The sequence below is a fragment of the Protopterus annectens genome, chromosome 3.part1 (assembly GCF_019279795.1).
Source record: "Protopterus annectens isolate FY-2018-M chromosome 3.part1, PAN1.0, whole genome shotgun sequence".
In the NCBI taxonomy this organism is placed as follows: domain Eukaryota; kingdom Metazoa; phylum Chordata; order Ceratodontiformes; family Protopteridae; genus Protopterus; species Protopterus annectens.
In genome coordinates, this window is record NC_056732.1 from 1,669,794,473 (window position 1) to 1,669,820,411 (window position 25,939).

Consider the following 25,939-nt stretch of genomic DNA (forward strand, 5'->3'; position numbering starts at 1 on the left):
TAGACTGAAGACTTATTGGAAAGATTTTTGTTTAATTGTGAAAAAAAGGACTGTTACCCATAGAATGAGTTTATATTTTCCAGGCAAGGGACTCTATTAAAAAAGTGTTTGTTCAATTTTGTATTGATAAAAATTGAGTTAAAAGATGTTAAAATTTATTTTTCATTGCTGTGTTACTTAGTGTCTGATATTGTGAAAGTTGAAGATCAAAGGGATACTTGGAATGGAGGGTGGAATATTTGGAATGGAGGGTGGAAAGTGTGTTATTTTAAAATATGAAAAAGATGTACTAAATCATGTACCAAGTGTTATATATGTAAATGGCAACAAATGAACAATTAGATACATGGGACAGCCAGTGGCGGCTGGTGACTTCAAATCACAGGGGGGCTGCAGGAGACAGCTGAATGGGTGGGGTCAATGGGAGGGGGTGTGGTCAACCAGAAAGGGGAGGAGCTATGCACAAAACCACAAAAAACTAACTTTAATTAAATACGCTGCCCTGGGTGGCAAACCATCATTATGAAAGTCCAATCAAGACAAAAATAAGTGTAGAAGAATAAAAATATTTCAATGCATTGGCTGCATGACAGCTTACTTAATATCTAGATGGAAACAAAAGGTTGTGAGGCATGAAAAAATAAATTACTTTTTAAATACATTACTGGAATGCCAGTCAAAATCAAGTATAAGAAAAACCAGAAGCACTCAACTCAAACCACTTCTCCTTGCACTGCAGTTCTAATTATAATATATTCAGCTTTATTAAAGTACCAAGTAACATGCTGAAAGTAGAAATCTATGTGATGCCCCCACTTGTAAAAATGTTTCTTATCCAAAAAGACCTGCTGCCTGATAACTTGTTTCATGGGAAAACATGATAAAAGTAAAAACGAAAAGCAAACAAGAAACAAGCTCAAGATACATTGCTTAAAGGATTACTGTACAGGTTATGGACCACACATGATTGGCATTCTGTTTAGTTTACGGGTAAAGTCTGTAGAGATGACTGGAAGTCTCCAACAAGTGTAATGAGCTTTTTAAAATAATGGAATCCTGTCCTTTAATACCCAAGGCTTATACATTATCTAGTCAAGTATTCTCTGCATGGCAACAACAGAAAGGCTTTCAATGTTGGCAATTCTTTAACAGTATGCTTATTAAAGCTTACTTGCATCTTACGATCTCAGACAAGCTTACCTTATGGTCATTAAAGCATTGCTACTTAAACAGAGAGCATCAGGCACTTTGAGTAATAAGCATAAATCTGAGTAATAAGCATAAATCAACAGTACAAAAATATGACAGAAACCAGACCATTCTGCAAAATCAAGGACAGATGAAAAACCACTGTAGTACTTATGCAGTGTGTCCTCCCCATCCAAGGTAGATACAACTACTCCTTGCCTTGCTTGGACACATCCAGAGTCACTACATGGGGGAGTGGGGTGCAACAAGCATGTCACAATTTGAAATCTCTCTGGCTGACTGTGATGGCCCTGACACATTTGTCATACCTCTCAACCTCAAGAGCAAGAAATCTGGACAAAGCCATACACAGAAGTGGGACAAAGGCCCAAAAATAAGGACAATTTTTAAATATTGCTCTAATAAACTTAGAAAGATAATAGAATAGGTCTTGTATTAGTAAGAATTTTCTGAAGGGTATAAAATCTGAAACTCAAATGTCTGTAATTTTCTAACTTCAGTCTTTAGTGATTTGTCACTAATTTGCCAAAAAAACACAACTTTATGAAAAATGGACCAAAAATGTGATGCAAAAATATAAAATAGACACACAATACAGCTGCTACCTGCCAAAGAAGGGACACTTTAATATTAGTACTGCTACCTTGAGCAGCTGACAAAATAAAAGAATCTACATGCATTTCAAGTAATCTATAACTTTGATTATTACAGTTATTTCTTAATTGTAAACCCTCCATGTTTTCTTCCAAAATTGCTATTTTGCGGAGGGATTATTAGGGGGAAGAGCAACATTTTGAGCCAAAAATTGGGGACAGTTGAGAGGTTGGCTATGCCTAATTCTATAAAGCAATTTATTTCCATGTACCTCCCAACCTGTTAATGCAGTAAATCTAAACACGGCCAAATATATTGGGGGCACATATAAACAGTACTAAAAATTGCTCTTGTATAAATTGAGACAATTGATAGAACAGCTCTTACTTTAACATGCATTTTTCTGAAGGTTATGAAGTCTGAAACTTATTATTTAGTGACTTAATTCCTAAATGATTTGCCAGAAAACTACAAATTTTATGAAGAACAAACCAAAAATAAGAAGCAAAATCTATTCATTCTTTGAAAATCTGGACAGTTGGGAGGTATAGTTCAGCTGGGCCTGTCTGAGTTTGCTGCCCTTCCCCCCTCACAAAATCATGGTTGAATGGAGCCTCTGCAGCCATTCCAATGAACCATTACTTGGCTATTTCACTCCATTTACCATAAACACTAATGTGCATACTGCTTTACTTCTATGATAAGTTGGACTTCATTTGAAAGTTTTATTTTGTATTTTACAGCACAAACACTAAGTCATCTGTTAAACAAAGCAATGCAGTCTCACAATGAAAACTTAGCATTAAAACTTCTCTGCCCTTGAAACTCACATTCATTGAAACAGCATTGAAACCCACATTCAAAGAAAATACATTTTGCCAGTGGCAGATAAAGATTAATTTTGGGCTGTTTTCAAATCATAGGCCCCTTGCATATGAAACATATATGTGTTCTTTGATAAACCTTCCTCATTGTACTAAAATTATATTCCTTGTACAATACAGTACACTTGTTAGAGGGTGTTTTAAATTTGTTTTGAACATTTTTCCAGTAAGCAATGAAACAAACCATATGCACCCATAATGGCAAAACTGCCCAGTTGAGAACATTTATCATAAAAAAGTCTACTCAGACTTCCACAGTCCACCATTATTAGTAAATATACACAATTCTACAGTCCACCATTATTAGTAAATATGCACAATTCCACAGTCCACCATTATTAATAAATATGCACAATTCTACAGTCCACCATTATCAGTAAATATGCACAATTCTACAGTCCACCTTTATCAGTAAATATGCACAATTCTACAGTCCATTATCAGTAAATATGCACAATCTCTGAAGTAAGTCATCTAAATAATTCCACATTAAAGAAATCTGTAACTAATGAAGCGGTTGCTGCTAGCAATCACCTTTATATTTCATGGTTTCATCAAAAATAAAGTGTCTGTTGCCCCTCAGGAATAAATTGCCTATATTACATTAAAAATGATAAGCTAGTAATAATATTGCAAGAGGAAATGGATGGCAAACTGATAACAGACTCATAGTTAGTATCTTCACCAAGGAGAACATTCTCAGTACGGCAGCATCCATCTTGTGGGAGTAGAACCCACAGCCTTCTGCATCAAAAGCAAATACACAACCTGTTGTGCTATAGTATTAACTAGGCAAAGCACTAAACTTCTATTCCCCTGCAGCTCTCAGCTCCTTGTAAAATCTACTCAATACTCAACTGCATCTCAACAGCAGCTCAAGAAAACTGGAAAAGGCCAAAATGTATTGGGGGGGGGGGGTCAAAAGCCCAAAAACCAGGGACACATTAAACATTGCTTGTATAATCTTGGAAAGTTGCTAGAATAAAATGTGTTGCCACCATACATTTTACTGCCAAGGTCCCTGAGCAAAAAACAGTCAGAGTAACATACCACTACGCCACATCAGCTGCTTTGTAAAAGAGGAAGACTGAAACTTAAATGGCTATCATTTAGTGAATTCAGTTCTCACCATAGCTGTCAACCTCTTAGTACAAAACACCTGGACAAACCCAGTGATGAGGGAATGCAGCCCTCAAACATATTCAGTGAATTCAGTTCTTGCCATAGCTGTCAACCTTAGCACAAAAACCTGGTCGAAGCCAATAATGGGGGAATACAGTCCCAAAAATAGGGACAAATTTAAAATATTCATCTTATAAACTTAGAAAATTGCTAGAAAAAAAAGGCTGTGCTACTATGTATTCTGAATAACATGAAGTTTGAAATTCAAATGCCGGTCAATTTTACTGCGGACAGAACAAAAACAATTTTCAGCAGAGACGCAGGGATTAATACTGCAAACACGTCTTTGTAAAACGGCAGGGCACCAGAGCAAATCCACACAAACACAGGTTAGGAGATGCAGACTCCACACAGAAGCCACCCCAACCAAGAATCAAACCAGAAAACCTATAGCTGTGAGGCAACAATACTACCACTGCACCATCGAATATGCAAGGAATTAAACATTCAGAAACCTGAAGTCTGAAATTCAAATGCCTGTCAATTTTACTGCGGACAGAACAAAAACAATTTTCAGCAGAGACGCAGGGATTAATACTGCAGACATGTCTTTGTAAAATGCAGGGCACCAGAGCAAATCCACACAAACACAGGGAGGAGATGCAGACTCCACACAGAAGCCACCCCAACCAAGAATCCAACCAGAAAACCTATAGCTGTGAGGCAACAATACTACCACTGCACCATCAAATATGCAAGGAATTAAACATTCAGAAACCTGAAGTCTGAAATTCAAATGCCGGTCAATTTTACTGCGGACAGAACAAAAACAATTTTCAGCAGAGACGCAGGGATTAATACTGCAGACACGTCTTTGTAAAATGGCAGGGCACCTGAGCAAATCCACACAAACACAGGGAGGAGATGGAGACTCCACACAGAAGCCACCCCAACCAAGAATCAAACCAGAAAACCTATAGCTTTGAGGCAACAATACTACCACTGCACCATCAAATATGCAAGGAATTAAACATTCAGAAACCTGAAGTCTGAAATTCAAATGCCTGTCAATTTTACTGCGGACAGAACAAAAACAATTTTCAGCAGAGACGCAGGGATTAATACTGCAGACACGTCTTTGTGTGGATTTGCTCTGGTGCCCTGCCATTTTACAGACACAGGGAGGAGATGCAGACTCCACACAAAAGCCACCCCAACCAAGAATCAAACCAGAAAACCTATAGCTGTGAGGCAACAATACTACCACTGCACCATCGAATATGCAAGGAAATAAACATTCAGAAACCTGAAGTCTGAAATTCAAATGCCTGTCAATTTTACTGCGGACAGACCAAAAACAATTTTCAGCAGCGACGCAGGGATTAATACTGCAGACACGTCTTTGTAATATGGCAGGGCACCAGAGCAAATCCACACAAACACAGGGAGAAGATGCAGACTCCACACAGAAGCCACCCCAACCAAGAATCAAACCAGAAAACCTATAGCTGTGAGGCAACAATACTACCACTGCACCATCAAATATGCAAGAAATTAAACATTCAGAAACCTGAAGTCTGAAATTCAAATGCCTGTCAATTTTACTGCGGACAGAACAAAAACAATTTTCAGCAGAGACGCAGGGATTAATACTGCAGACACGTCTTTGTAAAATGGCAGGGCATCAGAGCAAATCCACACAAACACAGGGAGGAGATGCAGACTCCACACAGAAGCCACCCCAACCAAGAATCAAACCAGAAAGCCTATAGCTGTGAGGCAACAATACTACCACTGCACCATCAAATATGCAAGGAATTAAACATTCAGAAACCTAAAGTCTGAAATTCAAATGCCTGTCAATTTTACTGCGGACAGAACAAAAACAATTTTCAGCAGAGGCATGAGGATTAATACTGCAGACACGTCTTTGTAAAATGGCAGGGCACCAGAGCAAATCCACACAAACACAGGGAGGAGATGCAGACTCCACACAGAAGCCACCCCAACCAAGAATCAAACCAGAAAACCTATAGCTGTGAGGCAACAATACTACCACTGCACCATCAAATATGCAAGAAATTAAACATTCAGAAACCTGAAGTCTGAAATTCAAATGCCTGTCAATTTTACTGCGGACAGAACAAAAACAATTTTCAGCAGAGATGCAGGGATTAATACTGCAGACACGTCTTTGTAAAATGGCAGGGCACCAGAGCAAATCCACACAAACACAGGTAGAAGATGCAGACCCACACAGAAGCCACCCCAACCAAGAATCAAACCAGAAAACCTATAGCTGTGAGGCAACAATACTACCACTGCACCATCAAATATGCAAGGAATTAAACATTCAGAAACCTGAAGTCTGAAATTCAAATGCCTGTCAATTTTACTGCGGACAGAACAAAAACAATTTTCAGCAGAGACGCAGGGATTAATACTGCAGACACGTCTTTGTAAAATGGCAGGGCACCAGAGCAAATCCACACAAACACAGGGAGGAGATGCAGACTCCACACAGAAGCCACCCCAACCAAGAATCAAACCAGAAAACCTATAGCTGTGAGGAAACAATACTACCACTGCAAATATGCAAGGAATTAAACATTCAGAAACCTGAAGTCTGAAATTCAAATGTCTGTCAATTTTACTGCGGACAGAACGAAAACAATTTTCAGCAGAGACGCAGGGATTAATACTGCAGACACGTCTTTGTAAAATGGCACGGCACCAGAGCAAATCCACACAAACACAGGGAGGAGATGCAGACTCCACACAGAAGCCACCCCAACCAAGAATCAAACCAGAAAACCTATAGCTGTGAGGCAACAATACTACCACTGCACCATCAAATATGCAAGGAATTAAACATTCAGAAACCTGAAGTCTGAAATTCAAATGCCGGTCAATTTTACTGCGGACAGAACAAAAACAATTTTCAGCAGAGATGCAGGGATTAATACTGCAGACACGTCTTTGTAAAATGGCTGGGCACCAGAGCAAATCCACACAAACACAGGGAGGAGATGGAGACTCCACACAGAAGCCACCCCAACCAAGAATCAAACCCGAAAACCTATAGCTTTGAGGCAACAATACTACCACTGCACCATCAAATATGCAAGGAATTAAACATTCAGAAACCTGAAGTCTGAAATTCAAATGCCTGTCAATTTTACTGTGGACAGAACAAAAACAATTTTCAGCAGAGACACAAGGATTAATACTGCAGACACGTCTTTGTGTGGATTTGCTCTGGTGCCCTGCCATTTTACAAACACAGGGAGGAGATGCAGACTCCACACAGAAGCCACCCCAACCAAGAATCAAACCAGAAAACCTATAGCTGTGAGGCAACAATACTACCACTGCACCATCGAATATGCAAGGAATTAAACATTCAGAAACCTGAAGTCTGAAATTCAAATGCCTGTCAATTTTACTGCGGACAGAACAAAAACAATTTTCAGCAGTGACGCAGGGATTAATACTGCAGACACGTCTTTGTAAAATGGCAGGGCACCAGAGCAAATCCACACAAACACAGGGAGGAGATGCAGACTCCACACAGAAGCCACCCCAACCAAGAATCAAACCAGAAAACCTATAGCTGTGAAGCAACACACCTACCACTGCACCATCAAATATGCAAGGAATTAAACATTCAGAAACCCGAAGTCTGAAATTCAAATGCCTGTCAATTTTACTGCGGACAGAACAAAAACAATTTTCAGCAGAGACGCAGGGATTAATACTGCAGACACGTCTTTGTAAAATGGCAGGGCACCAGAGCAAATCCACACAAACACAGGGAGGAGATGCAGACTCCACACAGAAGCCACCCCAACCAAGAATCAAACCAGAAAACCTATAGCTGTGAGGCAACAATACTACCACTGCACCATCGAATATGCAAGGAATTAAACATTCAGAAACCTGAAGTCTGAAATTCAAATGCCTGTCAATTTTACTGCGGACAGAACAAAAACAATTTTCAGCAGCGACGCAGGGATTAATACTGCAGACACGTCTTTGTAAAATGGCAGGGCACCAGAGCAAATCCACACAAACACAGGGAGGAGATGCAGACTCCACACAAAAGCCACCCCACCCAAGAATCAAACCAGAAAACCTATAGCTGTGAGGCAACAATACTACCACTGCACCATCAAATATACAAGGAATTAAACATTCAGAAACCTGAAGTCTGTAATTCAAATGCCTGTCAATTTTACTGCGGACAGAACAAAAACAATTTTCAGCAGAGGCGAGGGATTAATACTGCAGACACGTCTTTGTAAAATGGCAGGGCACCAGAGCAAATCCACACAAACACAGGAGGAGATGCAGACTCCACACAGAAGCCACCCCAACCAAGAATCAAACCAGAAAACCTATAGCTGTGAGGCAACAATACTACCACTGCACCATCAAATATGCAAGAAATTAAACATTCAGAAACCTGAAGTCTGAAATTCAAATGCCTGTCAATTTTACTGCGGACAGAACAAAACAATTTTCAGCAGAGATGCAGGGATTAATACTGCAGACACGTCTTTGTAAAATGGCAGGGCACCAGAGCAAATCCACACAAACACAGGGAGGAGATGCAGACTCCACACAGAAGCCACCCCAACCAAGAATCAAACCAGAAAACCTATAGCTGTGAGGCAACAATACTGCCACTGCACCATCAAATATGCAAGGAATTAAACATTCAGAAACCTGAAGTCTGAAATTCAAATGCCTGTCAATTTTACTGCGGACAGAACAAAAACAATTTTCAGCAGAGGCGAGGATTAATACTGCAGACACGTCTTTGTAAAATGGCAGGGCACCAGAGCAAATCCACACAAACACAGGGAGGAGATGCAGACTCCACACAGAAGCCACCCCAACCAAGAATCAAACCAGAAAACCTATAGCTGTGAGGAAACAATACTACCACTGCAAATATGCAAGGAATTAAACATTCAGAAACCTGAAGTCTGAAATTCAAATGTCTGTCAATTTTACTGCGGACAGAACAAAAACAATTTTCAGCAGAGACGCAGGGATTAATACTGCAGACACGTCTTTGTAAAATGGCACGGCACCAGAGCAAATCCACACAAACACAGGGAGGAGATGCAGACTCCACACAGAAGCCACCCCAACCAAGAATCAAACCAGAAAACCTATAGCTGTGAGGCAACAATACTACCACTGCACCATCAAATATGCAAGGAATTAAACGTTCAGAAACCTGAAGTCTGAAATTCAAATGCCGGTCAATTTTACTGCGGACAGAACAAAAACAATTTTCAGCAGAGATGCAGGGATTAATACTGCAGACACGTCTTTGTAAAATGGCAGGGCACCAGAGCAAATCCACACAAACACAGGGAGGAGATGGAGACTCCACACAGAAGCCACCCCAACCAAGAATCAAACCAGAAAACCTATAGCTGTGAGGCAACAATACTACCACTGCACCATCAAATATGCAAGGAATTAAACATTCAGAAACCTGAAGTCTGAAATTCAAATGCCTGTCAATTTTACTGCGGACAGAACAAAAACAATTTTCAGCAGAGATGCAGGGATTAATACTGCAGACACGTCTTTGTAAAATGGCAGGGCACCAGAGCAAATCCACACAAACACAGGGAGGAGATGCAGACTCCACACAGAAGCCACCCCAACCAAGAATCAAACCAGAAAACCTATAGCTGTGAGGCAACAATACTACCACTGCACCATCAAATATGCAAGGAATTAAACATTCAGAAACCTGAAGTCTGAAATTCAAATGCCTGTCAATTTTACTGCGGACAGAACAAAAACAATTTTCAGCAGAGACGAGGGATTAATACTGCAGAGAGTTGTATGTAAAATGGGAGGGCAGTAGAGCAAATCCACACAAACACAGGGAGGAGATGCAGACTCACACAGAAGCCACCCCAACCAAGAATCAAACCAGAAAACCTATAGCTGTGAGGAAACAATACTACCACTGCAAATATGCAAGGAATTAAACATTCAGAAACCTGAAGTCTGAAATTCAAATGTCTGTCAATTTTACTGCGGACAGAACAAAAACAATTTTCAGCAGAGACGCAGGGATTAATACTGCAGACACGTCTTTGTAAAATGGCACGGCACCAGAGCAAATCCACACAAACACAGGGAGGAGATGCAGACTCCACACAGAAGCCACCCCAGCCAAGAATCAAACCAGAAAACCTATAGCTGTGAGGCAACAATAATACCGCTGCACCATCAAATATGCAAGGAATTAAACATTCAGAAACCTGAAGTCTGAAATTCAAATGCCTGTCAATTTTACTGCGGACAGAACAAAAACAATTTTCAGCAGAGACGCAGGGATTAATACTGCAGACACGTCTTTGTAAAATGGCAGGGCACCAGAGCAAATCCACACAAACACAGAGAGGAGATGCAGACTCCACACAGAAGCCACCCCAACCAAGAATCAAACCAGAAAACCTATAGCTGTGAGGAAACAATACTACCACTGCACCATCAAATATGCAAGGAATTAAACATTCAGAAACCTGAAGTCTGAAATTCAAATAAATGCCTATCAATTTTATTTAACATTTGTTAATCAGGACAGTCTGACTTGGAACAAAAAAACAATTTTCAGCAGAGGCCCAGGAAGAAATAATGCAGACATGTCTTTGTAACATGGGAGGACACAAAAGCAAACCCACACAAACACAGGGAGAAGATACAGACCCCACAAAGAAGGAACCCCAGCCAAGAATCAAACCTGAAAACCTGCAGCTGTGAGGCAACAATGCTACTACTACACCATCAAATATCAAGCATTGCAACATTTACAAACCACAGATATTATGAGGAACAGATCAGATCAAATATGAGGCAAAAATCTGCATTTTTTTTACAAATGGTGGTGGGTAAGGAACTCAAGTCTTTAACACCTGCATACAGGGTACAGGGTTCAAGCCTGAGGTATTCCCTACCTCACCACCATGAGCACCTGGGGCATTTACACACACACACACACACACACACACACTAAAAGCAGTACCACGTCCCATACAATACACAAAGTACACACACTAAAAGCAGTACCACATCCCATACAATACACAAAGTACACACACTAAAAGCAGTACCACATCCCATACAACACACACACTAAACACAGTACCACGCCCCATACAATACACAAAGTACACACACTAAAAGCAGTACCACGTCCCATACAATACACAAAGTACACACACTAAAAGCAGTACCATGTCCCATACAATACACAAAGTACACACACTAAACGCAGTACCAAGTCCCATACAATACACAAAGTAAAAGCAGTACCAAGTCCCATACAATACACAAAGTAAAGGCAGTACCAAGTCACATACAATACACAAAGTAAAAGCAGTACCAAGTCCCATACAATACACAAAGTAAAAGCAGTACCAAGTCCCATACAAGACACAAAGTAAAAGCAGTACCAAGTCCCATACAATACACAAAGTAAAAGCAAGTACCATACATTGTAAACGTAAAAAGCACCATACACTTACCTGTCCATTCTCCTTCTCCATAATATCCATACATCCTGCCCACGCAATACTCTGAAGACCCACGAGACCCCTGAAAGCAAACCTCCCGATGAGACTGTTCTGACTGCTGTTGTTGCAGTCCGGCCCTGATGCATCATTCCAGCGAGTCTGTGCACTTTAAAAGTGCACAGACGTCTCCATGTGTTCCCTATGGGCCCTGCTGGACTGCCTGGAGCATGCGCATAGACGCGCAATAGTTGGGACTACTGCGTATGCGCGAAGTCCGCAAAAATTTTAAAAATGTTTTTTTCTATTTTTATTTCGTTCTGAGGGGGCTGCAGTCCGGCAGTTCGATAGCACGGGCCGCCCCTGGGGACAGCTAAAACCTTTTTTTCCTGGGCATTTTAGTCATCTGATAAATGAGTGTAGAATACTAAGATGTAATCAATGTAGGGAAAAGACCATATGATGAATACATGTAAAAAGAATGTCGAATATGTAAAAGTGAAGGACATTTTTGGTTTGATTGCAAAAAGAATGAGCAGGATAATGAATAAAGTATTGGGTAAAAGTAATGAGGACGTAGGGGAAGAAAGTGGTGTAAATGAAAAAAGAAGATAAGTAATAAGAGACGACTTAGATAAAAATGTTAAACAGTAATGTCTTTATTTTTTCTTGATTTCTTTTATAAAAGTAATGAATGAATGGCTGAAAGAAGGGTTTGTTTATGAAGAGTTATGTGGTGGGATATTAAAATGTATATGGAAGAAAGCTGAAAAAGAATGAAATAAAATGGAGACCTATCACATTAAATAATACAGATTACAACATTTTATGAGAATAATACAGATGAAGGAAATCATGGAAGAAAGTATATATGGTATAAAAGGGAAGTGATGTCAAAAATTATTAGTGGTTTGAGACACTATAGATACAGTAGCACAATGAACCTTTGTGGGAAGTTATGGAAAAGTATGGAATAAGTAATAAAATCAGAAGAGTGTTTATCTCGCTTATCAAAATACTAGAGTAAGAGTATTAATAAATGGATTGATGAGTGAAGAATTATGCATGAATTGTGGTATAAGACAAGGAGTTCTCATGAGTGGGATACTGTTTACATCAGTAATGAATGCAATAGTGAGTTAAGTAGCTTATAAAATTAAAGATGACAGATATGGAAAGCAAACAGGAGTAGTGATCACAGTAGTTTTGACATATGCTGGTGATATAGTAATGATCGCTAAGAATAAAGTATGCATGAAGGAACGGTTGGTGGGGATGTTTAAATGTGATGGGAATGACCCTGAATAAAGATAAAAGTAAGGATTTTGGAGATGTGTGAAACTGGAAGGTTGTATTTTTAATGATGGAACAACAATTAAGTAGTTATAAGGCAATGGGATAAAAAAATTAAGAAATATGTCTTATGCGGAGGATTTGTAGATTAGCATTTTAGAAAAAGGCTTTTTTGGTAAGTTCTGTTTTAAGGGAAAATTAGCATATATGTCAAATTGTTATATGATTCCAGAAGAATATGAAAAAAATGTGTTTTTTTTTCATATGGGATTGAAGATTAAACCCAGTGAAAAGAGGTGTGCTGTATATGAGTGAAGATGAAAGGTGACTGGGGTTATTAAATCCAGTTATTTATTCTGCTTCTTTAAATTTGTACAAAGTATTAAAGTGGATAAATGAAGAGAATGAGAAATTAATAGTGAGATTGTTTAAATATAAGTACAAAACATATGGCAAATGATGAGAATAAGAAAAAGAGAAAAAGAATTATCAAGAAAATATGCTAATGGGGGTGTGGCCAAGGATGAACACAGGGTAGCAGCAGATTACTTCAGCTCCACCAACATAACTACTTTAACAGGAAATTATTACTTAAAATCTCAACTAATGGAATAATTTTCTTTCTAAAAACGTTTGGGCTATCATTACTTATAATAATATCCAAAAAAGAAAGAAAATTTAACTGACTTTCCTGTCAGAAATCTTTTTGGAAATTTCTCTCTCATTACTTCTGTTCAGAATGAGTTCCAGCAAGGCTAACAGTCAGAATTCCAGCATTAAGAAAGAGCTTCAGACATTATTATCAACTATACAGCAACTAACAACTAAAATGGACAGACTGGATGTTAAAATTGACAATTTTATAGAGAAAACCACAAAACAAATGGATGTGCTACACCAAGACCTACAACATCAAAAAGCCCAGATAACAGGTATAAAAGAGGCACTTAATGATATGGACAACAGAATTAAGGAAGAAGAAACGAACATTGAATTTTTATTGAAACAAAACACTCGCCTTCAATCCAAACTAGATGACTTGGAAAACAGATCCAGATGTAACAATATAAGGATTTTTGGACTGCCAGAAAATATAGAAGGTAATAATATTACATCTTTTTTAAACACTTGGCTTCCCAAGACTTTAGATCTGTCAGAGGCATTTTCTTTTGGCATTGAAAGAGCCCACAGGTCTTTATCCATTTCTAAGACAAATAAAAATTATCCTAGATCAGTTATTGTAAGATTTTTATCATCTTATGACAAGGAGATGGTATTAAAATCTGCATGGGCTAAATCACCTATAAAAATTAGTGAAGCAACTGTGCGCTTTGACAATGACTATTCCTCTTTGGTAATATCAAAAAGAAAGGTCTTTTTACCATTAATAAGAGAGCTTAAGAATGCACATTTCAAAACTCATCTTTTATTTCCTTCCAAGCTGAAAATCTTTTTACCTGATGGCCCTAAAATTTTTGAAGACCTGGACTCTGCATTGGTATATATTAAAAAAAATAAAATACTAGACAAAATAGAGGATATGGAATGGGCAAGTCCTTCGTTAAAAAGAATGGCAACAGGAACATCTTGGAAGACTTCAGAGAAACAAAAAAGACTAAAAAATAAATGACATGTTTTATATTTCTTTGAACTCTTTAATTACAGTTTCTGCATTTACAAGAAAACCACAAATATCTTAATGATTTGTACAAAGTTATACTAATGTGCAAGAACTGAAGTTTGTTTTATGGATAATCAAACTTTCATGAGGAACAAATAACCTGATATAAATCAACTTGTTTCTCTTCTGTAACTAAGTGACCTAAGGTTAGTAATATGTTATGTTTTTCTTTCTTTCTTTATTTTAAATAATAGTACTCTATTTAAACTAAACATATATGGGAGGAGGAGGGAGGGCAGGGAGGGGGGAAAGATGAAAAGAAGGAAAAAAGGGGAAAAATAAAATATTATCTCTTTAAAATTATTTATGCTGTTTAAATAAAACTGCTTCATATTATACTATGATTAAATTGCTTAAACACATAATATCTAATAATAAGTTATGATATAACTGTAGTTGACTAAAACTAATGCAGTTGTAAGTAATGTATCTCAGGTTTTTACTTTACTAAAAGAAACAGCAAGTAAATATATATGTAGGTAGGTTTTTTTTTTTTTTTCTTCTCTTTCAAGAAGTAACAAGGTTCTGATAATACTGATGTGTGTTTGTGACATATTTTAAATGAGAAAATGAAATGGGACATATAAATATAAGAAATGTTTATGTTAAATAATTTAAGGCTTGGTTTCACTGCCATAGAAACTGCAATGACTTGTGGAGTGCTTCGAGAAGGTTTTACACTACATAAAATCTTTTACATTCAAAATCAATGTTTGTCACTTACTTTTACTAAAATTCCGGCCAGAATGTTATAAGAGACAATTTTAGTTATAGTTATCCTCGTGAATAGTGTCCTCGAGCCGATTTAAAAGCTTCAACATTCAGCAAATGCAAAGAGAAGTTGAAAGCAGCCATTTTGAACTTTGACCCCTGATCTCACACAGACACGTCACAAATTCAAGAAGTAAACCAGTTTCAGGAAGTAGAACTGCTGTAAATGCGATATTGTGATGAAAAACGAACTTTATGACAACAAAATGTGAGTTTTTCTTTATAATAATTTACTTATTTAAGATGTAACTTACAAAATGTAAAAGTTATAATGATTTTTAATGTCTTAATATGCCATAGTAAACAAATGAAATAACTTAGAATGCATAGAAGCTAAACTCATGCATATATGACTCTGAAAGCTTATATAGTTGCTGCACTTCAATGCATATAGGTGCTTATAATTTAATAATATATAACATTATAATACATTTATTTTAACAAAGATAAATAAGTATGTGCATTATTATGATTTTATTTCAGAAGAAAGTATCATGTGATACATTCTAAAGCTGCAGTGCAGATATATGACATATAGCAGGCTTTCATCACAATGATTCATGCATAACTAGAGATCAACATTGCTTTGTAGTCTGTTCTTTTTATCTCATATATTGAGAATAATCATTTTTATTTAAATGGTAAGAACAAGTAAGTGAAGGAAGCTTGTAGTACATGTAGTTTAAAGTTTTAAATCTACTAATAGTACTGTTATGGAAGAGAATATGAATACTCTAATGTAAATAATATTTTGAGTCATAATAGCCTTAGATAATAAATGTTATTAAATTCGAATGAACATAAACATATAATAAGAACCTACCACTACAAGTTTATATTAAACAACTAAAGGGGTATCTTTTTTTTTTTTTTCTCTCTTCTCTGCTCTCTCCTTCAGGATTGTTAGAATGCTTTTATGATAGTGTATACATTATATAGAATAGATATACATAACATTGTTAAGATGACTATAAAAGTTTTATATGATAATACAAAGGTATTCTCAAAATAATGTTGGTAATGCTTCTATTCTCAAAGATGATTTATAATGAGTCATTTATTGTATAAGTTTTAAAGTAAACAAATATGAGATATACATAATACACGATAGTGATATTGATTATAAGTTCTATTTTAGTTTCTTATATATTATCATAAAGATTAGTTAGTGTAAATGTTATAATAACCTATTTCTTAACTTTCATATCTAACTATTACATTAATTGCATAATTGATCTTCTTTTATTTATTATACTGTAAAATAAGAAACTGTTATATAAATTGTTTAAGTCCTGCTATAATAGATAATCAAAATAATGAGCTTAACTTTAGTTAATAAAAGTTAGTATTTAATTAATTTTGGTGGCAGCTGGGGTACTGCTGCTTAGGATAGGGAGATAACTTGAGTGGTATTTGCTACTCGAAGTTGGAGTTTTTAACTCCAGGCTGGATGCAATGTTTAATCCAAACAATATTTTCACCTGATTTTTGTTATGTGTACATAGTTTTGACATCCACATCACATTTTATAAACTCTCTGTCACTACAAATAAAAGTTAAAATTTCACAAAATTTCATAAGATTTTCACTAATTGCAACTATAATTAATATAATACCTAAAAGCGGAGACATAATAATACTTACTTTAGTAAATGTTATTCTGATCATATGTTTTATATGTTTATAAAAGTTAAATGGTAACTTTAAAAGGAATTTCTCTAAACATTAATGGATTGAATAACCCATGTAAAAGGGGAAGTTTAATGAGATATATTAATTTGCATAGAGTAAACTTAATATTCCTTCAGGAAACACATCTCCTGAAAAAAGATATAGATAAATTAGCCACAAATAAATATACAATCTTGGTTAGCTCAGAACACACACAGAAAAAAAGAGGAGTGGCTATTTTATGGAACAAAAATATGCCCACACCTAAAATTATTAAGTCATATAAAGATGACAAAGGAATGTTCTGCCTGGTTACAATACAGATTAATGGGAAAATCTATACTTTGATTAATGTATACTGGATACCAGGAATTGGCACTAATACAGTGGAATAACATCTCAATGAGATTATATAATTTTCTAAAGGAGATATTATTTTAGCAGGAGATTTTAACTGTATCCTACATGAAAAAGATACTACTACTATAGGAAAAAGGAAAATCACATCTAATGCAAAACATTTAAAGGATTTCATTAATTTCTATCATTTGAATGATATTAATAATCAGACAGATTCTAAATCATTACCATATACCTTTTTTTCTAATAGACATAAAACTTATTCAAGAATAGATAGAGTCTTTATTTCTAACCAATTGGTAACTGACCTAACTAATTCTAAGATCATTTCATGCCCTATATCGGATCATAATTCAATTGTCTTTGAATTTAAGGTAAACATTACTCATAATGTTCAGATTAAAAGAATACCTGCATACCTAACTCAACTAAAAGATTATAAAGATTATATACTTACAGAGGTACAACATTTTTTGGACTTAAACACAACACCTGACATCTCCATTATTTACATTTGGGATGCTCTAAAATCTTATTTATATGGACAAAGTATCAGATGGTATAATAACAAATGGAAAACTTGGGACAGGGAATTAATAGACATACAAAACAAATTAGACTCATATAAACATAATAATAAGGAAAATATTATGGACAAAAAAGTCATTGAGGAAATAAATAAATTAAATGAGAAATACAAAGAAATTTTATATCACAAAGTCAAAATAACATTAGAGAAATATACATTTTTGTCTTACTCAATAAGTCCCAAATACTTACATAGACTTAAAAATAAAATGAAAAGGCTTAATAAACAAAATCACATCAAAGAAATTTTTTCTTCAAGGAAAAAGAAGAATGTTTCTAGCTTACTAGAAATATTAGATGAATTTAGAAATCACTTTCATAACATTAACCATAATAACATTAATATAGAATCTAAAGACAGAATAAAGAACTTTATAATTACAAACATGAACAAAAAATGTAATAAACAACAGACTGGATTAATAGATAAAAATATTTCATATACAGAGGTTATCACACAAATAAATAAACTTAAATTAAACAAAGTGCCAGGTAATGATGGTATTATTCCTGAGATTTATAAAATCCTTCCTAAGAGTACCTATTCATTAATAGATGAGGTTTTTATTTCAGCTCAAAATGAATTGATAATTCCCCCATCTTGGCAATACACATTTCTTTCACCAATCTTGAAACCCAATAAAGATCCAACTAGATGCACATCATACAGACCCATTTCACTACTTAATGTTGACTACAAAATGTTCATGAATATATTTGCTGACAGATTAAAGACAATCATTCTAAGTATAATAGATACAGATCAGACAGGTTTTATTACAAATAGAAATACTTTTGATAATATAAGGAGAACTTTAACTCTGATTGATTATGCAAACAGAAAAAAGAAAGATTTGACACTCATCAGCCTTGATATAAGTTCAGCATTTGACTCAGTAAGTTGGGACTATCTGTTTATCTTATTGAAGTGTACAAATTTCTCTAATACATTTGTGAATTTAATTGAACATTTATATAAAGGAGCGTTGGCATACATTAAAATTGGAACATATGTCTAACAAAAGATACCCATATTAAAAGGCACAAAACAAGGGTGTCCACTTTCACCATTATTATTTACTTTAATAATGGAGCCTTGGGCTAATTTGATTAGGAATAACAATGATATAGATGGATTTGGTATAGATGAAAATACAATATCTAAAATCCAACTTTTTGCAGATGATGTTTTAATTACATCAACAGGGACAAATTCTTCTATGCAGTCATTATTTGATAAGATGACAGATTTCAAGCATATTCCAAGTTTAATATTTAATGAAGAAAAAACTAAAATATTACCAATATACACAGGGAAAAATGTTCTCACTAGTGATTTTCTTAAATACATACCCAATTCAGGTCAAATAACTTATTTAGGCATAATATTAACTAAAGATATTAAATCCATTATACATCATAATTATAGTAATTGTCTTCATAATATACAAACTCATTTCAATAGCTGGAACAATATGCTTTTTACCATGGAAGAAAGACTCACAATTATTAAAATGATAATATTCCCGAAGATATTATACATAATACAAGCAATAATACTCCCACCTACAAAAATAATTATTAAGAAATTAAATTCACAAATGTTAAATTTCTTATGGGCACCTAATAGACCTAGGATTGCATTAAAGAAACATACTAATAGTTGTTCCCAAGGGGGTATAGCATTTCCAGACTTTGATTTATACGCTATCTCTTCTATTATAAAAGTTATAACATTACTAATAGATCAGTCATATGTTGCAAAATGGAAGGAATATTGGGAATTAATTAGCATGCACTTCACAAAAATATCGTTAACACACAAAAATACTATTATAAACAATCCCATGTTATGGTTACTTAAAGAGTTTTGTACCTCATCTATTACACCAAAATATATAACTAGTTACCCATTAAATATTATTATTAGATATCGTAATTTTATATATAAGCATCCTAAGTATAAGGAATGGAATTTTATCTTATTTCCCATAATGTATACACAAGGTATTCTTTTATCATCCACCTCTGAAAGAACTCTTCTAGTCACAGAGAATAATTTAAAGTATTGGTATCAGATGCTGTCAGACAATAAAGTAACACATTTAGACTTCTTAAAGCAAGAATTTGACTTGAGAGAAACATGTTGGTTAGAGATTCAGACTTTTAGACAACATCTTGCTAACAAACTTGACTTAATGTCTTTAACAGTTAAAGAATATGTTCCAATACTGATTGACTACTTGATACTAAATTTACAACAAAGGGTTTCTCATAAAGGTAAGCTCTCATTCATACATAAAATTATTAGAGATGAAACCTATTATAGTTCAGATAATTACTGGAATTATTTCAATTCCATTAATGGTGAATTACCAAAACAACAAGATAAACAATATATATTGGAATCTGCTTATAAAACTACTTCTTCTATTAATTGGAGACTTTATACCTGGAAATTTTTACATAGATCTTTCTATACACCCCTAATGATGAAAAAAATTAACAAAAAAGATAACATATGTAAGAGATGTACTGTAGAAATAAATGCTGATTGGGCACATATGTTTTACGATTGTATAAAACTGAAGGAATATTGGATGTTAATCAATGATTTTTTTCAGGCTCTTTTTACAGATAATTTCATAGTCTCTAAGTCACTTATATTATTTAACACCCCTGTTCCTAAATGTGTTAAAAAAGTTAAACTTCCTTTACTATGGTCAATTCTAGCAGTGGCTAGAAAAATAATAACCAGAAACTGGATTTCAGATACTCCTCCTTCATTTAATGAATTTAAAAATGTTATGATTGAAGTGTGTCATATGGAACTAATGACAATAAAGTCAAGAACCATTAGGAAAACATCTTATTATAATATATGGGATACCTTACAAAACTTGTTAAAACAGTCTTAGTTTTATTAATAAGATGTTACAGTTTAATTCATTGATTTAATCTAGAGTGGCTGTCTTTGTAAATACTTTAGTTGTTTTATTAAATATTATAATTGTTTATATGTTAACTGCTTGCATAAGATTGTCATAATATTTATTTTGTATGTTAAAACTAATAAACTTGTTTTAAAAAAAAAGAAAATATGCTAATGTGGAAAATAATTGATGGTATAGAGAAAGATAGAAGGATGTGGTATAATAATGTGATAAAACATTATTATAATGTATGTCTATGGAAAATGTACCAGAAGAAGTTGTAAAAGCCATTAAAATAAGGAAAAAGTAGTGTACTAAGATAGAAGAGTGTCAGGATTTTCTACCGAGACTGGTAATAAACAAGCTACCAGTAAAAGGGAATATGGCATATAAAAAGAAAACTGAAAGGCCATGTTTATTTTTGGGGATGAAGAGACAACACAGTGTGTTTTCTTGAAATGTAAAAGATTGGTAAAACTCTGGAAAAAGTTGTGTGGAGAAATCTTTTTGAAAATATTAAAGATGAAAATAATATAGATATGAATATGATTGTGTATGAATATTATAAGAACAAGAAAAAAACGAATGTGTGAGTAGAATAGATAAAAATGTATTTTATGTAATATGGGTTATTTGGAATGAAAGACTGAATGAAAATGTGTTTAATGGAAAATGGATTTTGGCTGCTGTGTTATGAGAAATTAGATTATGGTTGTGCAAGGAGTGGCGGTCAGTTATGGAAGAATAATAATGATGATGATATATAGGAATGTGGAAATATGAAGATTTTATAAATATGTAAATAATGTTTATGTTCTCTTAATTAAAAGATGCCTACTCCTTTTGATAGGTGCTGTTGAATCTTTTGCATTCACCCGAACTACCACTAACTCAAGCAGATGGGACCTTGGTTTAGCATCTAACTCAATGGACAACACACTCAGGAATGCAGAACTCCCCTAATGCTGCACTGCAGCGTCCAGTCACCTGGAGTGGGACTAGAGCCCATAGCCTTCTGTTATTCCAGTACCAAAGACAAGTTTGCTATCTGTTGAGCTTCTGCCACTACTTTAACTCTTACTATGGGTATTCAACAGACTTGCCTTTTATCCTCTTTATTTGTTTTTGCAATAAATCAATTTTTATAGAACTGAAATTATGATTCAATAGGTATTACTTATTACAACAGTCAGTTTTATTTACTTATTAATATTTGGTAACTAGGTAAGAACACTAGTTCAAGAACCATTTTAGGCATGACCTGATCATGTTAGTAAAAAGCAGTGCAATAGATTCAGTATCTGACCTCTCTATGCAACAATAAAAGACACAATTTTGTGACGGCTGTAAGCAAAACAGTAGAAACAGTATTTGATTACTACATAGTAACAATAGATTACTACATAGTAACAATACTAGGCACATATATATATATATATATATATATATATATAGTAATTCAATACAGTAATGGCAGATGGGATATACATATAAACAAGTCACAGAATCAAAATACATGGAAATGTTTATTTATTTGCTGCATTTCATTACCAGGATAATCCAGCTAGGCAGCAAGTCCTCTTTTAGTGGAGTCATGGGAAGAAAAGCTCATATGAGCTTCTGATGACATGAAGCAATGATGACAGAATATACCTTACATAAACCAAAAAATATATCAGAAGCTGCTACTCCCACAGTGAATAAATGGTGATCAGAAGAAAACTAAATCTCTATGCAAACAACAACGGAGCACAAGTACATGAAACGAAGGTAGAAACAGACATCATTTATTGGTAAGTGCTTTCATTCTTAAAACTAGAGCTTCATCAGACCATGGTTTCATGCATTGGTGCTTCGTTGTTGTTTGCATAGATATAAACCAAAAATGTTTAAACCCTATGTCTCAGCCAAGATATTATAGAGAAATATTATTCCTTATATGCAAATAATTAGCCAGATAAAGAAACTAAGGGGAAAACAGGAGAAGGTGGAAGAGAAAGATGCAGTGTAGTAGACAAGTAGGATGTTAGAGGAAAATTAAACATTGATGATAACTAAAGAGATTTAGAGTCAAATAATAAGATATGCTAGTGTACAACCATTACACAGGAAACTAGGATCTGGACTGGAATATTTATCCATGATTGTCAAAGCAGTGACACTGTGCACTTCCCCTTAAAAGTTTTTAACGCGTTTGCAAAAATGAACTAATGTGAATAGGATTCAGATTTCTTGGGAGGAATCTTTTCCAGTATGTTGTGGCCAATTTGCGAATTTTTTTTTCCACAGTTTCCATACCTAGTATATGGTGGCATGACTACTAGGTTACTTACTGCATTTCTTAGGAATACAAAGAGTCAGTGAAGTGAAGGAGGGCAATAGTAGTCACTTAGGAGTTTGTGTGTATGAACGTTCAGTAGGAATGAGGCCCTGCTTTGCACAGGAAGCCATACAGATTTATTAATACTGGGATAGCGATGTTCAGACTGAGGCCTGAAATGTACAAACCTAAATATTTTGTTCTCTGTCATATGGAGTATGTCAATGTTTTGTGCAGAATGGAGGTTAAGAAGATGGAGTGAGTATTCAAGCCTTAGTAAAAGGACCCCAGCTGCAATGGATTATGTGATATCTTTTGTAAGAAGATGGGATACGTTATAAGCTATTTAAGCTCAGCAAGAATTCTCTGACTCTGTTACTCAAAATCTGGTAGGAAGGAAAGAGTGCAGTTGAGAATTAGTCCAAGATATTTTTGGAGGATTATTGTACAGATCAATGGTTTTCAGCATCAAGGATATGCAGGGGTTGGGTTGTGCACTTACTAGTCTTTTGGCAGTTCTGAAAAACATCAGAGTGGGTATTTTGGAGTTTACTTTAAGTCTGTTGTATTGGAGTCACTTCCTAAGTAGTTTGAAGTTATTTTGTAGAACGGTGCTGATGTCTTTTTTGGGAGCAGGATGCTCTTGTGATGACTACATCATCATCATAAAGGATGCAATTCAAACTGGGAAGGTGCCAGTTTGGCAAAATGCATGAATCAGTCCACTACCCCAGTAAACAAGCATAAATAAATTGATCAGTCAGTCTTATTTATTTATTGAGAACATAAGCAGGCCTAATACAGTCCCCTGGGATATACCCACATTGTTGTGTAAAGGCTGAGGTTATTATGCATTGAGTTAATTGTAAATGTTCTGTTAATAATGTAATTTTCAAACAATGTCCAATACTTCACTCTAAAATCTACATCACTTTAATTTAGCTAATACCAGGTTGTGACCACATACCATTTTACTGCTAATTAACACTGCCCCTTTATCCATACTGGTGTAACTGGCATTTGTAAATGTGAAGATGGCTGCTGTAGTACTGCATTTGGGCCTGAAACCATGTTGTCTGTCAGAAAGAATATCATATTGAATCAGGAAATCCAATATTTGCTCATAAATTATTATTTCAAGTATTTTTACAAGAGGGACCAGGTTGACTCTAGGTCTTTAGTCCTCAGGATATCTGGGGTTGGCTGTTTGGGGGAGGAGGACTAAAGTGGCTTGTTATAGCTTAAGGCTGTACAACTCAAAAAGAGGCAAGTGCCATATTCATTTGAGGTAAACATCCAAGGGGTAGAGATCTAGGTGAGGCGGTAAACAATTAATTCTTTAAGGTAAAATAAAAAGTACATTTTAAAATGACTTCTTATTTTCAGATACAGGTCATTAAAATATGAAAATATGACATATATCTCTTTTTCACTGTTGACATCTGCAAAGTAAAACATTGCCATTAGTCCTGCAGACTGTCTAAATAGGTTCATACATAAATATTAGGTTTGGAAGACTATTACAAGCATGGCAAATAACCTCCAGTAAGACTCAAACCTTATACCTTGTATTTGTGAGGTAAAGACCTTAACCATTATGCAAACCCCACCCCAGTTTAAATGTTAAACTTCCATGTGCAGCACTTTCCTGGTGTGTGTATGACTCACTGTGAAATAACAAAGCTCTGTATTCCACTGAAAGATAATATCTTTCCTTTTCTTAATAAGAGATTTCACAGTCTTTACTTCAACAACCAGCTTATCTTGAAGTGGAGAAATATATTTGTCAAATGTCTTAATGACAGTATTTTTTTTTTTTGCTTCCTAAGTGCATTTCTTTTTATTGCTTTCGTTATTGTAGCCTAGATCATGGCTAAAAGGGTCCCCAGACCAGGTCACTTGCCCTGTTAACAAAGTATATATAAATAAATGGGGACTGAATGCTAACATGATTCTTCCAGAAATGGTGAAGATTACTCCAACTTTTGAAGTCATGCAGGCTGCCTACTTTGTGCTCCCACTGAACATTTCTGTTTAAAAGTTATGGCCACAGTCATCACATATGGTTGTTTTAAAGTCAGCCTCTATAAACATTTTTCAGCAGCAGCTATTTTCATTGAAACTTTAGAACACAGCAGTTAACCAAACAATCTATCCCATGTTTACATTTTCATTATGTTCTTAAAATGTTTATTCTCCACTAAGCTTTTACTGCCAAATTTATTTGTTTTACGTTTTGTGATATACAACACCCAGTTATATTATGTTGTATTTTTAGACAGAGAATATTTATCCTTTAATTAATTACAGAATATCTGTGCCCCATTAATATCACTTGCTGTCCCTACTTCAAAATTCAGTGTTGGATGCTTTGCTGACAAGATATGATAACATGAAAAGTGTGTCTTGTTAGAGAAAGCATTTGTGGTTTTCTAGTCAATGTGAGATATTGCATCTTTTTTCATCAACAAGCTTGTTAGAGTCTGGATTAATTTCTGAAACTGAAATGTTTAAAATGTGCTAAATGCTCATCAGTCAGAACAGGCCATTGCTCGTTCTTTATTCATAATAATCCACAAAAAGTAACATCCGCTGTACTGTGTGCTAGAATCCACTGAGGCAACTGAATAATGCAAAAAGGAATTTTATTAACCACAATATTTTAAAAATAACAAAATGTTAAGCGCTTTCATCTAATTCAATAGACTTCATCAGAACATCCCCTTAACGGACAAGCTGGGTTTTAAACTCATTATTGACCAATGAATTCCTTTGATTAATTTTCCAATTAATTACATATAATCACATCTTGGGTCCTTCAATTACCAACAAAATACAAATGGAATGGTTACATAAAGGAATGTGGATTGTGTCGGTACTGGGCACTTTAATTTATGGAGTATAACTAATTGGAAAATTAATCAAAGGAATTCATTGGTTAGAAATGAGTTTAAAACCCAGCTTGT